General features: G+C 45.6%; 1 protein-coding gene across 1 annotated transcript in view; it reads left to right on the top strand.

Annotated features, from left to right (window-relative positions):
- LOC122550999 (tripartite motif-containing protein 2-like) overlaps nt 1-16,924 on the top strand; it is a 134,824-nt gene that overhangs the window by 95,354 nt on the left and 22,546 nt on the right. The gene's annotated exons all lie outside the window — the stretch shown is intronic.

Consider the following 16,924-nt stretch of genomic DNA (forward strand, 5'->3'; position numbering starts at 1 on the left):
GTTGTCAAAAGAGCAACTAACTCAGGTGTCCATTTCACAGTGAAATGTTACATATTTTCAATTTTCTAGTACACTCTGAGATTGCTATCTAGTCATATGATAGGTGCTTGTAAGATCCCAGTGTAGAACAGCATTCACTCTCTCCAAAAGGGACAGTACACACCTTCAACTTCATAACATAATCCCTAGACCTTCCTGAAAAGCTCTGGGTATTTAATTAGGACTGCACTCAAGCAGCCATTTTCTAATGGAAAGTGGTGAGCGAGTCAAGGTGAATCTGTCTCAACCACTTTTGCCCCATCAGTAGGAACTGAACCAGCTGGTTCTCATTCAAGAGCGGAACTAGAATTCTAGCCTTAATCTGTAAAAGTTCCTTGGTATAGGTTCTTAGTCTAGCTGAGGTATTATGCAAACTTAAGGATTTGGAATCCAGAGTGAATTTTGTTAAAAGACAGATTCTGCAATCACTGATACAGCCACACTATACAATCACTGATACAGCCTTACCCTCCATTAGAACCCGGTGACCATAGAACATAGAACACAGAACAATACAGCGCAGTACAGGCCCTTCGGCCCTCGATGTTGCGCCGATCCAAGCCCACCTAACCTACACTAGCCCACTATCCTCCATATGCCTATCCAATGCCCGCTTAAATGCCCATAATGAGGGAGAGCCCACCACTGCTACTGGCAGGGCATTCCATGAACTCACGACTCGCTGAGTAAAGAACCTACCCCTAACATCTGTCCTATACCTACCCCCCCCTTAATTTAAAGCTATGCCCCCTTGTAAGAGCTAACTCCATACGTGGAAAAAGGTTCTCACTGTCGACCCTATCTAAACCCCTAATCATCTTGTACACCTCTATCAAGTCACCCCTAAACCTTCTTTTCTCCAATGAAAACAACCCCAAGTGCCTCAGCCTTTCCTCATACGATCTTCCTACCATACCAGGCAACATCCTGGTAAACCTCCTCTGCACCCGTTCCAGTGCCTCCACATCCTTCCTATAGTATGGCGACCAAAACTGCACACAATACTCCAGATGCGGCCGCACCAGAGTCTTATACAACTGCAACATGACCTCAGGGCTCCGGAACTCAATTCCTCTACCAATAAAAGCCAGTACGCCATATGCCTTCTTCACCGCACTATTTACCTGGCAACTTTCAAAGATCTGTGTACATGGACACCAAGATCCCTCTGATCATCCACACTACCAAGTATCCGACCATTAGCCCAGTACCCCATCTTTTTGTTACTCTTACCAACGTGAATCACCTCACACTTAGCTACATTGAACTCCATTTGCCACCTTTCTGCCCAGTTCTGCAGCTTATCTATATCCCGCTGTAACCTGCCACATCCTTCCTCACTGTCTACAACTCCTCCGACTTTCGTATCATCCGCAAACTTGCTCACCCAACCTTCTAACCCCTCTTCCAGGTCATTTATAAAAATGACAAACAGCAATGGTCGCAAAACAGATCCTTGCGGAACACCGCTAGTGACGGCACTCCAAGATGAACCTTTGCCATCAACTACTACCCTCTGTCTTCTTCCAGCCAGCCAACTCCTAATCCAAACCTCCAACTCACCCTCAATGCCATACCTCCGTATTTTTTGCAGTAGTCTACCATGGGGAACCTTATCAAACACCTTACTAAAATCCATATACACCACATCTACCGCTTTCCCCTCGTCCACCTCCTTAGTCACCTTCTCAAAGAATTCAATAAGGTTTGTGAGGCACGACCTGCCCTTCACAAAACCATGCTGACTATCCTTGATCACATTATTCCTATCCAGATGTTCATAAATCCTATCCCTTACAATTCTCTCTAAGATTTTGCCCACAACAGAAGTGAGACTCACCGGACTATAGTTACTAGGGTTATCCCTACTCCCCTTCTTGAACAAGGGAACCACATTTGCTAGCCTCCAATCTTCTGGCACTATTCCTGTAGACAACGAGGACATAAAAATCAAGGCCAATGGCTCTGCAATCTCCTCCCTCACTTTCCAGAGAATCCTAAGATAAATGCCATCAGGCCCAGGGGACTTATCTATTTTCACCCTTTCCAGAATTTCCAACACCTCTTCTCTACATACCTCAAAGCCATCCATTCAACTTAATTGTGACTCAGTATTCACATTGACAACAATGTCCTGTTCCTGATTGAATACTGACGAAAGGTATTCATTCAGTGTCTCCCCAATCTCTTCAGCCTCCACACGCAACTTCCCACTACTATCCTTGACTGGACCTATTCCTACCCTAGTCATTCTTTTATTCCTGACATACCTATATAAAGCCTTAGGGTTTTCCCTAATCCTACCAACTAAGGACCTTTCATGTCCCCTCCTTGCTGCTCTTAGCTCTCTCTTCAGGTCCTTCCTGGCTACCTTATAACTCTCAATCGCCCCAATTGAACCTTCACGCCTCATCTTTACATAGGCCGCCCTCTTCCATTTAACAAGGGATTCCAATTCCTTATTAAACCACAGCTCCCTCACACGACCCTTTCCTCCCTGCCTGACGGGTACATACTTATCAAGGACACTCAATAGTTGCTCCTTGAGCTCCACATATCAATTACCCCCTTGCCTTGAAGCTTACTTTTCCAAGCCACACATCCTAAGTCATGCCTCACCGCATCATAATTTCCCTGCCCCCAGCTATAACTCTTGCCCTGTAGTGCACACTTATCCCTCTCCATCACTAGAATAAAAGTCACCGAATTGTGGTCACTGTCCCCAAAGTGCTCACCTACCTCTAATTCTAATACCTGGCCTGGTTCATTACCCAGAACCAAATCCAGTATGGCCTCACCTCTTGTTGGCCTATCTACATATTGTGTCAGGAAACCCTCCTGCACACATTGGACAAACACTGACCCATCTAACGAACTTGAGCTATAGCTTTCCCAATCAATATCAGGAAAGTTAAAGTCCCCCATAACAACCACCCTATTACTTTCTCTCTTCTCTTGAATCATCCTCGCAATCCTTTCTTCTACGTTTCTAGGACTATTAGGAGGCCTGTAAAAAACTCCTAACAGGGTGAGCTCACCTTTCCTATTCCTAACCTCAGCCCAAACTACCTCAGATGGCGAGTCTTCATCCATCGTCCTTTCCACAGCTGTAATACTATCTTTGACAAGCAATGCCACACCTCCCCCTCTTTTACCCCCACCTCTGACCCTACTAAAACATTTAAACCCTGGGACCTGCAACAGCCAATCCTGTCCCTGTTCTACCCTTGTCTCCGTAATAGCCACAACATCGAAGTCCCAGGTACCAACCCACGCTACAAGTTCACCGACCTTATTTCGTATACTTCTTGCATTGAAGTATACACACTTCAAGCCACTTTCCTGTTTACAGGCACCCTCGTTTGAAATTGATGCCATGTTCCTAACCTCCCTACACTCCAGGTCCTGCACCCTAAAGTTCCCATGCCCCTGCAGAGTTAGTTTAAACCCCCCCCCAAGAGCACTAGCAAACCTCCCACCAAGGATACTGGTGCCCCTCAGGTTCAGGTGTAGACCATCCTGTTTATAGAGGTCCCACCTTCCCCAGAAAGAACCACAGTTATCCAAATACCGGAACCCCTCCCTCCTGCACCATCCCTGTAGCCACGCATTTAACTGTTCTCTCTCCCTATTCCTCGACTCTCTATCACGTGGCACGGGTAACAAACCAGAGACAACAACTCTGTTTGTTCTAACTCCGAGCTTCCAACCTAGCTCCCTGATAGCCTGCCCAACATCCTCAGCGCTCCTCCTACCTATGTCATTGGTGCCAATGTGGACCACGACTTCGGGCTGCTCCCCCTCCCCCTCCCCCTTAAGGACCCGGAAAACACGATCAGAGACATCACGTACCCTTGCACCGGGGAGGCAACATACCAAACGTGAGTCTCTCTCGTTCCCACAAAACCGCGTATCTGTGCCCCGAACTATTGAGTCCCCAATTACTATTGCTCTGCTCTTCTCCACCCTTCCCTTCTGAGTAACGGGGACAGGCTCCGTGCCAGAGGCCTGAGCCCCGTTACTTACCCCTGGTAAGTCGTCTCCCCCACAAGTATCCAAAACGGTATACTTGTTCTTGAGGGGAACGGCCGCAGGGGGTCCCTGCACTGGCTGCTTCCTCCCAGTCCCCCTCACTGTCACCCTGCGCGCTTTTAAAGGGAAAAAAAACCTACCCGGCTGCCCCTCTGGTCTTCGTCACTTCCCCCTGCTGCTCCCGATCTTTCTGTGAAGAGAAAAAAAAAACACCGCTGCCCGCTATCGGTAAGTAATTTTAAAACAAACTGTCTTACCTTAGCTGCTGCTCGCACTCAAAGTGACCGTTGGCGTCGAAGGGTGAGTATTTATACTCACTGCTTTCCTTCCCGGCTGCCCTTCTGGTCTTCGTCACTCCCCCCTGCTGCTCCCACTCTTTCTGTGAAGAGAAAAAAAAAACACCGCTGCCCGCTACCGGTAAGTAATTTTAAAACAAACTGTCTTACCTTAGCTGCTGCTCGCACTCAAAGTGACGGGATACCAGCCTCTATGAAGTGGTTTCAGTGGCAACAAGAGTGGGATTAATCATATAACCTGGAAAAGCACCAACTAGCTCAAGCCCAATTGTATGTCAAATAGGCACTAGAACTAACTTTAACATTGGAAAATGCAGCAAGTGGAACATATGATTCCAACATAAATGGATATCCTCACCAGTACGACGGATGGGGAACACCACTTGAGTGAAGGCAATTGCATAACCTCACTCAGGACTTATCCTGAACAGAGGGACTCAAGGTCAGCCCACAGCAAAACCCCAAAACAAAGCCAAGCCTCAGCCAATTGGTTAAAATCTTCTTCAGGATCTGGGTTGGCAAGCCATTGCCATTAAACAATTGCTTCGCAACAACCAAATCAGAACTAATCAAAATAAACATCTGGTTAAATGGTCATTAACTAAACACAATTAGATTTCAGTAAGGCCTTTGATAAGGTTTCACATGGTAGGCTGCACTGGAAGGTTAGATCACATGGAATCAGGGGGAGCTGGCAAACTGGATGTACAATTGGCTTGATGGTGGGAAGCAGAGGGTAATAGTGAAAGAATGCTTGTCGGAATGGAGGCTTGTGACTAGAGGAGTGCCTCAGGGGTCAGTGCTGGGCCTATTACTATTTGTTATCTGTATCAATGATTTGGATGAGAATGTACAATGCATGGTTAGTAAGTTTGCAGATGACACTAAAATAGGCGGTATCATGGACAGTGAGAAAGGTTAACAGAAATTGCAGCAGGATCTTGATCATCTGGGGTCGACTGAGAAATGGCAAATGGAGTTTAATATAGATAAGTGTGAGGTCTTGCATTTTGGAAAGTCAGATCAAGGTAGAAGTTTCAGTTGCATGGTTCTCTGAAAGTGGAGTCACAGGCAGACAGGACAGTGAAGAAAGCTTTTGGCACACCGGCCTTCATTAGTCGGGGCATTGAGTATAGAAGTTGGGAAGTTATGTTGCAAGACATTGGTGAGGCTGCACTTGGAGTATTGTGTTCAGTTTTGGTCACCTTGCTTTAGGAAGGATGTTATTAAACTGGAAAGATTGCGGAAGAAATAGCCAGAACTCAACAGTCTGGGTTATAGAGAGAGGTTGGACAAGCTCGGACTTTGTTTTTTGGATCGTAGGAGACTGATGGAGGTGTATAAGATCTTGAGAGGCATAGATGGGGAACTGGGCCGACCAATCCTCGAACCCCTTCACCGTCTTTTTCCCAGGTTTGGGGAATCGAGGACTGGAGGGCATCAGTTTAAGGTTAGAGAGGAAAGAATGAAAGGGAACCTGAAGGCAACCTTTTTACACAGTAAGATGGTACGCATATGGAATGAGTTGCCAGTGGAAGTGGTTGAGGCGGGTACATTAACAACATTTAAAAGATATTTGGACAAATACCTGGATAGGAAAGGGTTTAGAAGGATATGGGCCAAGTGCAGGGAAATGGGGTTAATATGGATGGATATTTTTGGTCGGCATGGACCAAAAGGCCTGTCTCCGTGCTGTAGGATTCTATGACTCTATGACAATTAGAAAATATGAATAAATATCGTATATTTGATGTTTGATTTGATTTATTGTTTTCACATGTACCTAAGTACTGAGAAATGTTTCGTATTGTGAGCAGTACAGGCACATTATAAAGAAGGAGAGCCAGAGTGAGGCATACAAGATTACAGCTGTACAGGAAGTGCACAGAGCAAGATCAACATCAGATTTGAAGTTAGAGAGCCCCATTCAGCAGTCTAATAACAGCAGGAGGAAGCTGGTTTTGAACCTGCTGGTGCCTGTGTTCAAGCTTTATCTTCTGTCTGATGGAAGAGGTTGTAGGAGGTCATTACTGGGGTGGGACGGGTCTTTGATGATGTTGGCAGCCTTTCTACGGCAACAAGAAGTGTAAGTGGACTCGGATGGGAGGTTGGCTTCCACAATGGTTAGGGCTATGCCCACAACCTTCTGTAGTTTCTTGTGGTCCTGGCCAGAGCTGTTGCTGTGCCAAGCTGTGATGCACCCAAATAGAAGGGGCGGCACGGTGGTTCAGTGGTTAGCACTGCTGCCTCACAGCGCCAGGGACCCAGGTTCAATTGCTGCCTCAGGCAACTGTGTGGAGTTTGCACATTCTGCCTGTGTCTGCGTGGGTTTCCTCCAGGTGATCCGGTTTCCTCCCACAGTCCAAAGATGTGTGGGTTAGATGAATTGGCCATGCTAACTTGCCCGCAGTGTTAGGTGCATTAGTCAAGGGTAAATGTAGGGGAATGGGTCTGTGTGGGTTGCTCTTCGGAGGATTGGTGTGGACTTGTTGGGCTGAAGGGCCTGTTTCTGCACTATGGGGAATCTCAAAAAAAGAATGCTTTCGGTGGTGCATCTGTAAAAGTTGCTGAGGATCCTTTTTGACATGCTGAATTTCCTAAGCTGCCTGAGGAAGAAGAGGTGTTATTGTGCCTTCTTGAAAATCTGTCTTTTCACCATTTTCAAAGGAGTTTTATTCCTCTTTCAGCAAGGGATTTGTAAGGGAAGGTGAGTGGAAGGCTGCCAATTGAAGACTTGCTAGTACACCCACACTAGAGAGAGAGAGAGAAAGTGATAGATTTTTTTGATGCTCTCCATTTGCAATCTCAATGGTTCTCTGTTGCGCTGTTCTCGCACAAGGTCTTGTCACCCGAAGCCAATTGAATCTTTGTTTTCAAGCAGTTTTTCTTCAATTCAGAGCCCCTTGACTCTATAGCATCTATTCCTGCTCTCACAGTTCCTGGAAAGTGTAATATAAGTGTACAACAATGTGCTCCAGCAGGCATGATTTTTTAAACCTGCAGCTATAATGTGGGAAAGTGTGAGGTCATGCACTTTGGTAGAAAGAATAGAAGCATGGACTGTTTTCTAAATAGGGAGAAAATTCAGGAATCTGAAGTGTAAAAAGACTTGAGTTCTAGTCCAGGATTCTCTCAAGGTAAACTTGCTGGTTGAGTCAGTAGTTAGGAAGGCAAATGCAATGGTGGCAGTTATTTTGAGAGGAATTGAATATAAAAGCAGGGATGTACCCCTGAGGCTCGAGAATGCTCTGGTCAGACCACATTTGGAGTATTGTGTGCAGATTTGGGCCTCATATCTCAGGAAGGATGTACTGGCCCTGAAACATGTGCAGAGGAGGTTCACAAGAATGGTTCCAGGAATGAAAAGCTTAATATATGGGGAATGTTTGAGGACTCTTGATTTATACTCGGAGTTTAGAAGGATGATGGGGATCTAATTAAACAGAATACTGAATGACTTGGACAGAGTGGATGTTAGGAAGTTGTTTCCATTTGTAGGAGAGATTAAGAACCAAGGGCATAACCTTAGCGTACATAGAACAATACAGTGCAAAACAGACCCTTCAGCCCTTGATATTGCACCGACCTGTGAAACCGATCTGAAGCCCATCTAATCTACACTATTCCATTATCATCCATATATTTATCCAATGACCGTTTAAATGTCCTTTAAGTTGCAGGCAGGGCACTCCATGTGCTTACTACTCTCTGAGTAAAGAACCTACCTCTGACATCTGTCCTATATCTATCACCTCTCAATTTAAAGCTATGTCCGCTCAAGCAACATCCTTCAGCACTGTCCACAACTCCACCGACTTAAGTGTCATCCACAAATTTACTAACCTAGCCTTCCATGCCCTCAACCATGTCATTTATAAAAATGACAAACAGCTGTGGCCCCAAAACAGATCCTTGTGGTACACCACTAGTAACTGAACTCCAGGATGAATTTTTCCCATAATACACCACCCTGTGTCTTCTTTCAGCTAGCCAATTTCTGATCTAAACTGTTAAATCACCATCAATCCTATGCCTCTGTATTCTGTGCAATAGCCTACTGTTGGAAAACTTATCAAACACCTTATTGAAATCCATATACACCACATCAACCACTTTACCCTCATCCACTTGTTTGGTCACCTTCTCAATAAGGTTTGTGAGGCACAACCTACCCTTCACAAAACTGTGTTGACTATCCCTAATCAACTTATTCCTTTCTAGATAAGTATAAATCCTACCTCTTATAATCTTTACCAACACTTTACCCACAACTGAAGTAAGGCTCACTGGCCTATAATTACCAGGGTTGTCTCTACTCCCCTTCTTGAACAGGGGAACAACATTTGCTATCCTCCAGTCTTCTGGCACTGTTCCTGTAGACAATGACAACATAAACATAGGCGTTTCAGACAGGACAGGGAGGGAAGTAAAAGAGGGGGTGGAGTTGCATTGCTGGTCAGGGACGATATCAGGCTGTGTTAAAGGAGGACACTATGGCGGTCTTGGGTAGTGAGGCATTATGGGTGGAGCTGAGAAATAACAAGGGTGCAGTTACATTGTTAGGGCTGTATTACAGACCTCCCAACAGTGTACATGAGGTAGAAGAACAAATAGGTAAACAGATTATGGAAAGATGTAGAGGCAATAGGGTAGTGGTGATGGGAGATTTTAATTTTCCCAACATTGACTGGGATACACTTAGTGTTAGAGGTCTGGATGGAGTAGAATTTGTACAAAGCGTCCAGGAGAGTTTTCTAGAGCAGTATGTCAATAGTCCGACGAGGGAAGGGGCCATATTGGACCTGGTACTGGGGAGCGAGCCAGGACAAGTGGTAGAAGTTGTGGTGGGGGATTTCTTTGGGAGCAGTGACCACAATTCTGTAAGTTTTACAATACTCGTAGATGAAGAAGAGAGTGGTCCTAAGGAAAGCGTGCTAAACTGGGCCATGGCCAATTATATCAAAATTAGGCAGAAGCTGGGAAATGTGGATTAGACACAGCTATTTGAAGGGAAGTCCACATTTGAGATGTGGGAGGCTTTCAAAGATAGGTTAACGGCAGTGCAGGATAGGCATGTCCCGTTGAAGGCAAAGGATAGGAAGGTCAAGATTCGTGAACTGTGGGTGACAGGAGAAATTGTACAACTAGCCGAGAGGAAAAGGGAAGCGTAAATAAGGTCAAGGCAGCTGAGGACAGAATGGGCTCTGGAGGAATATCGGAAGACTAGGACCAGTCTTAAACAAGGAATCAAGCAGGCTAAACGGGGTCATGAAATAGCTTTAGCTAGCAGAATTAAGGAAAATCCCAAAGCATTTTATTCTTATATAAGAAGCAAGCGGGTAGCTAGAGAAAGGATTGGTCCACGTAAAGATAATGAAGGAAGGCTGTGTGCCGAACCTGAGAGAATGGGTGAGATTCTGAATGATTACTTTGCATCAGTGTTCACTGAGGAGAGGAACATGATGAATCTTGAGATTAGAGATAACAGTTTGATTAGTCTGAATCACGTTGGCATAAGTAGGGAAGATGTGATAATTCTGTGGGAAGCTAGAGAAGTGATTGCTGGGCCTCTTGCTGAGTTATTTGTATCATCGATAGTCACACGTGAGGTGCCAGAAGACTGGAGATTGGCAAACGTAGTGCCACTATTTAAGAAGGGTGGTAAAGACAAGCCAGGGAACTATAGACCGGTGAGCCTGACCTCAGTGGTGGGCAAGTTATTGGAGGGAATCCTGAGGGACAGGATGTATATGTATTTGGAAAGGCAAGGACTGATTAGGGATAGTCAACATGGCTTTGTGCGTGGAAAATCATTTCTCACAAACTTGATTGAGTTTTTTGAAGAAGTAACAAAGAAGATTGATGAGGGCACAGCAGTGATCTATATGGATTTCAGTAAGGTGTTCGACAAGGTTCCCCATGGGAGACTGATGAGCAAGGTTAGATCTCACGGAATACAGGGAGAACTAGCCATTTGGATACAGAACTGGCTCAACGGTAGAAGACAGAGGGTGGTGGTGGAGGGTTGTTTTTCAGACTGGAGACCTGTGACCAGTGGAGTGTCACAAGGATCGGGGCTGGGTCCTCTACTTTTTGTCATTTACATAAATGATTTGGATGCGAGCATAAGAGGTACAGTTAGTAAGCTTGCAGATGACACCAAAATTGAAGGTGTGGTTGACAGCGAAGAGGGTTACCTCAGATTACAACAGGGTCTTGACCAGATGAGCCAATGGGCTGAGAAGTGGCAGATGAAGTTTAATTCAGATAAATGCGAGGTGCTGCATTTTTGGAAAGCAAATCTTAGCAGGACTTATACACTTAATGGTAAGGTTCTGGATCAGTGGTGCTGGAAGAGCACAGCAATTCAGGCAGCATCGACGAGCAGCAAAATCGACGTTTCGGGCAAAAGCCCTTCATCAGGAATAAAGGCAGAGAGCCTGAAGCGTGGAGAGATAAGCTAGAGGAGGGTGGGGGTGGGGAGAAAGTAGCATAGAGTACAATAGGTCAGTGGGGGAGGAGATGAAGGTGATAGGTCAGGGAGGAGAGGGTGGAGTGGATAGGTGGAAAAGGAGCTGGGCAGGTTGGACAAGTCCGGACAAGTCAAGCGGACAGTGCGGAGCTGGAAGTTTGAAACTAGGATGAGGTGGGGGAAGGGGAAATGAGGAAACTGGTGAAGTCCACATTGATGCCCTGGGGTTGAAGTGTTCCGAGGCGGGAGATGAGGCGTTCTTCCTCCAGGCGTCTGGTGGTGAGGGAACGGCGGTGAAGGAGGCCCAGGACCTCCATATCCTCGGCAGACTGGGAGGGGGAGTTGAAATGTTGGGCCACGAGGCGGTTTGGTTGATTGGTGCGGGTGTCTCGGAGATGTTCCCTAAAGCGCTCTGCTAGGAGGCACCCAGTCTCCGAGGAGAAAGTGAGGTCTGCAGATGCTGGAGATCAGAGCTGGAAATGTGTTGCTGGAAAAGCGCAGCACGTCAGGCAGCATCCAGGGAACAGGAGAATCGACGTTTCGGGCACAAGCCCTTCTTCAGGAGAAGGGCTTATGCCCGAAACGTCGATTCTCCTGTTCCCTGGATGCTGCCTGACCTGCTGCGCTTTTCCAGCAACACATTTCCGGCACCCAGTCTCCCCAATGTAGAGGAGATTTTTAATGTTGGGCCATGGGGCGGTTTGGCTGATTGGTGCGGGTGTCTCGGAGATGTTCCGTACTTAATGGTAAGGTCCTAGGGAGTGTTGCTGAACAAAGAGACCTTGGATTGCAGGTTCATAGCTCATTGAAAGTGGAGTCGCAGGTAGATAGAATAGTGAAGAAGGCGTTTGGTATGCTTTCCTTTATTAGTCAGATTATTGAGTACAGGAGTTGGGAGGTCATGATGCGGCTGTACAGGACATTGGTTAGGCCACTGTTGGAGTATTGCGTGCAATTCTGGTCTCCTTCCTATCGGAAAGATGTTGTGAAACTTGAAAGGGTTCAGAAAAGATTTACAAGGATGTTGGAGGATTTGAGCTATAGGGAGAGACTGAACAGGCTGGGGCTGTTTTCCCTGGAGTGTCGGAGGCTGAGGGGTGACCTTATAGAGGTTTACAAAATTATGAGGGGCATGGATAGGATAAATAGACAAAGTCTTTTCCCTGGGGTTGGGGAGTCCAGAACTAGAGGGTGAGAGGGGAAAGATATAAAAGAGACCTAAGGGGCAATTTTTTCATGCAGAGTGTCGTACATGTATGGAATTAGCTGCCAGAGAATGTGGTGGAGGCTGTTACCATTGCAACATTTAAGAGGCGAAAGTGAGGTCTCCAGATGCTGGAGATCAGAGCTGAAAATATGTTGCTGGAAAAGCGCAGCAGGTCAGGCAGCATCCAGGGAACAGGAGAATCGACGTTTCAGGCCTAAGCCCTTCTTCAGGAAACATTTAAGAGGCATTTGGATGGGTATATGAATAGGAAGGGTTTGGAGGGATATGGGCCGGGTGCTGGCAGGTGGGACTAGATTGGGTTGGGATATCTGGTCGGTATGGACGGGTTTGACCGAAGGGTCTGTTTCCATGCTGTACATCTCTATGACTCTGTGTTGGGTATGCTAGAGCTCATTAAGGTGGACAAATTCCCCAGGACCGGATGGGATCTATCCCAGGTTGCTGAGGGAGGCGAGAGAGGAAATAGCTGGCACCCTGACAGATATCATTGTGGTATCCTTAAATACAGGTGAGGTGCCGGAGGACTGGAAGGTTGCTCATGTTGTCCCCCTGTACAAGAAGGGTAGTAGGGATATTCCGGGTAATACAGACTAGTGAGCCTAACGTCAGTGGTGGGAAAGTTGCTGGAGAGGGCACTGAGGGATAGGATCTATTTATATTTCGAAAAGAATGGGCTTATCATTAATAGGCAACATGGTTTTGTGCAGTGGAGATCGTGCCTTACCAACTTAATTGAGTTCTTCGAGGAAGTGACCAAGTTGTTAGATGAAGGAAGGGCTGTTGATGTCATATACATGGACTTTAGTAAGGTGTTTGATAAGGTTCCCCATTGTAGACTAATGGAGAAAATGAAGTCACATGGTGTGCAGGGTGTTCTAGCTAGGTGGATAAAGAACTGGTTGAGCATCAGGAGACAGAGAGTAGTAGTTAAAGAGAGTTTCTCAAAATGGAGAAAGGTGACCAGTGGTGTTGCACAGGGGTCAGTGTTGGGGCCACTGTTATTTGTAATATACATAAATGATCTGGAAGAGGGCACTGTTGGTATGAATAGCAAGTTTGCAGATGACACAAAGATTGGTAGAGTAGCAGAAAGCATGAGGGACTGTCAATACAGGAAGATATAGATTGGAAAGTTGGGCGGAAAAGTGGCAAATGGAGTTCAATCCAGACAAATGTGAAGTGATGCATTTAGGCAAGACTAATTCTAGAGCGAATTATACAATGAATGGAAGAGCCTTGGGAAAAGTTGGTGGGCAGAGAGATCTGGGAGTGCAGGTCCATTGTACCCTGAAGGTTGCTGCACAGGTGGATAGAGTGGTCAAGAAGGCATGTAGTATGCCTTCATTGTACGGGGATTGAGTATAAGAGCTGGCAAGTCATATTAAAATTGTACAAGACATTAGTTCGACCGCATTTAGAATACTGTGTACAGTTCTGGGCGCCACATTACCAAAAGGATGTGGACACTTTGGAGACGGTGCAGAGAAGGTTTACGAGGATGTTGCCTGGTATGGAAGGTGCTAGCTATGAAGAGAGGTTGAGTAGGTTAGGTTTATTTTCACAAGAAAAAAGGAGATTGAGAGGGGACCAAAAGAGAAAATGCTGGAAAATATCAGCAGGTCTGGCAGCATCTGTAAGGAGAGAAAAGAGCTGATGTAACGAGTCTAACTGACCCTTTGTCAAAGGTTGAGATTGAGAGGGGGCCTGATTGAGGTTTACAAAATCATGAAGGGTATAGACAGGGTGGATAGAGACAAGCTTTTTGTCAGGGTGAAGGATTCAATAACAAGAGGTCATGCTTTCAAGGTGAGAAGTGGAAAGTTTAAGAGGGATACACACGGTAAGTACTTCACACAGCGGTGGGCATTTGGAACGTGTTGCCAGCAGAGGTGATAGAGGCAGACACGGTAGATTCATCTAAGATGCGTCTGGACAGATGCATGAGTAGGTGGGGAGCAGAGGGATACAGATGCTTAGGAATTGACCGGCAGGTTTAAACAATACATTTGGATCGGCTCAGGCTTGGAGGGCCGAAGGGCCTGTTCCTGTTCTGTAAATTGTCTTTGTTCTATAAAGATCAAAGCCAAAGGGTCAGCAATCTCCTCCCTAGCTTCCTAGAGAATCCGAGGTTAAATCCCATCCGACCCAGGGGACTTATCTATTTTCACACTTCGCAAAATTGCTAACGTCTCCTCCTTATGAACCTCAATCCTGTCTAGTCTAATAGCTGTATCTCAGTATTCTCCTTGACAACATTGTCTTTTTCCTGTATGAATACTGACAAAAAATATTCATTTAGCGCCTCTCCTATCTCTTCGGACTCTGCGCACATCTTCCTCCTGCTGTCATTGACTGGCCCTAATCTTACTCTCGTCATTCTTTTATTCCTGACATACCTACAGAAAGTTTTAGAGATTTCCTTGATCCTACCTGCCAACAACTTCTCATGTCCCCTCCTGGCTCTTCTTAGCTCCGTCTTGAAGTCCTTCCTGGCCAACTTGTAGCTCAAGTGCCCTTACTGAGCCTTCATGTCTCATCCTAATATAAGCCTTTTTCTTCCTCTTGACGAGAGATTCAACTTCTTTAGTAAACCACAGCTCCCTCATTTGACCACTTCCTCCCTGCTTGACAGGTACCTACTTCTCAAGGACACACAGGAGCTGTTCCTTGAACAAGCTTCACATTTCAATTGTGCCCATTCCCTGCAGTTTCCTTCCCCATCCTATGCATCTTAAATCTTACCTAATCACATCATAATTGCCTTCCCCCAACAATAACTCTTGCCCTGTGGTATATACCAAGCCCTGCCCATTGCTATTGTAAATATAACCAAATTGTGGTCACCTACCTCAAAATCTAACATCTAGCTGGGTTCATTACCCAGTACCAAATGAAATTGTGGCCTCGCCCCTTGTTGGCCTGTCTACATACTGTGTCAGGAAACCCTCCTGCACACACTGGACAAAAACTGACCACTAAGGTACCCAAACTAGAGTATTTCCAGTCAATATTAGGAAAGTCTCTCATAGCAACTGTCCTATTATTTTCGCTCCTATTCAGAATCATCTTTGCAATCCTTTTCTCTACATCTCTGGAACTTTTGGAGGTCTATAGAAAACACTCAATAGGGTGACCTCTCCTTTCCTGTTTCTAACCTCAGCCCATACTACATCAGTAGTTGAGCCCTCATCAAATGTCCTTTCTGCCACCATAATACAGACTGACAATGCCACACCTCCTTAGAGTAAAGGTCAGACCTTTCTAGAACAAAGATAAGGGGAAATGTCTTCAGCCAGACAGTGGTGAATCTATGGAATTCATTGCCACAGAAGGCTGTGGATGCCAGGTCATTGAGTATATTTAAACAGTGTGAAACAGATAGGTTCTTGATTATCAAAGGGATCAAGGGTTATGGGGAGAAAGTGGGAGAATGAGGTTAAGAAACTTATCAGCCATGACTAAATGGCAGAGCAGACTCGATGGGCTGAATGACCTAATTTCTGCTCCAATCTGTTGTGGTCCAACGATGTATCGCTTTGCAAAGTCTCCTTGGTTTAGAGCAGTAGCTTCAATTCTTTATTTCAAAAACAAAGGACATTTTTAAACATGTTGATTTTGCACAAGATAAGCAAAGTACTTCATGTAGTGAGTCACACGGGTCAGTGATAATTGAATGGTTGACAAAGTAACTTTAACATGAGAAAGAAATGGAACAGCTAGCAATAGAATTCCGTAAAACAGAAAAATAAAAAAAAGACTTCTGTATTAAAAAGAATGCAAAGGTAATTTTAAAATTTGAGCTTCAGAAAGAAAATTGATTTCAATGCATTTGAAATATTAAATATTGCACAAAATCTGTCTGGAGTTCCTGAAGAATTATATGTAAGAGATTGACATTTCAAGCATTTTGTTTATTTCTGGGAATCTAAAGCCTTGAGTTTAGCCTCTGTTTTTAAGATTGAGAGGATAACTATCCGTTGCTCCCGATGCGGTCTCCTCTACATTGGGGAGACTGGGCGCCTCCTAGCAGAGCGCTTTAGGGAACATCTCCGAGACACCCGCACCAATCAACCAAACCGCCTCGTGGCCCAACATTTCAACTCCCCCTCCCACTCTGCCAAGGATATGGAGGTGCTGGGCCTCCTCCACCGCCGCTCCCTCACCACCAGACGCCTGGAGGAAGAACGCCTCATCTTCCGCCTCGGAACACTTCAACCCCATGGCATCAATGTGGACTTCAACAGCTTCCTCATTTCCCCTTCCCCCACCTCATCCTAGTTTCAAACTTCCAGCTCAACACTGTCCCCTTGTCTTGTCCGGACTTGTCCGACCTGCCCAGCTCCTTTTCCACCTTTCCACTCCACCCTCTCCTCCCTGACTTATCACCTTCATCTCCTCCCCCACTGACCTATTGTACTCTATGCTACTCTCTCCCCACCCCCACCCTCCCCTAGCTTATCTCTCCACACTTCAGGCTCTCTGCCTTTATTCCTGATGAAGGGCTTTTGCCCGAAACGTCGATTTTGCTGAAGCTCCTCGGATGCTGCCTGAATTGCTGTGCTCTTCCAGCACCATTGATCCAGAATCTGGTTTCCAGCATCTGTAGTCATTGTTTTTACCCAGGATAACTATGGTTCATATTCAAAGGCCTGCATCAACATAAAATAGATCTGTTATCGAATCAAACATAGCATGCAGATTGAAATCACAATGCACACTGAGTTTTAGAGATTTATTGTAAATTTGCAGATTTGTTATTACTTCAGTTTACACGGTTGTCCAATACTAATCACCGGGAAAGTCCAAAATGACCTTTTTAGGATCCTAATACAGTTTGCAATCAAATACATATTTGTT

This window comes from Chiloscyllium plagiosum, unplaced genomic scaffold, assembly GCF_037043375.1.
Source record: "Chiloscyllium plagiosum isolate Xiang-an unplaced genomic scaffold, Cpla_swu_hap1 HiC_scaffold_6, whole genome shotgun sequence".
NCBI classification, from domain to species: domain Eukaryota; kingdom Metazoa; phylum Chordata; class Chondrichthyes; order Orectolobiformes; family Hemiscylliidae; genus Chiloscyllium; species Chiloscyllium plagiosum.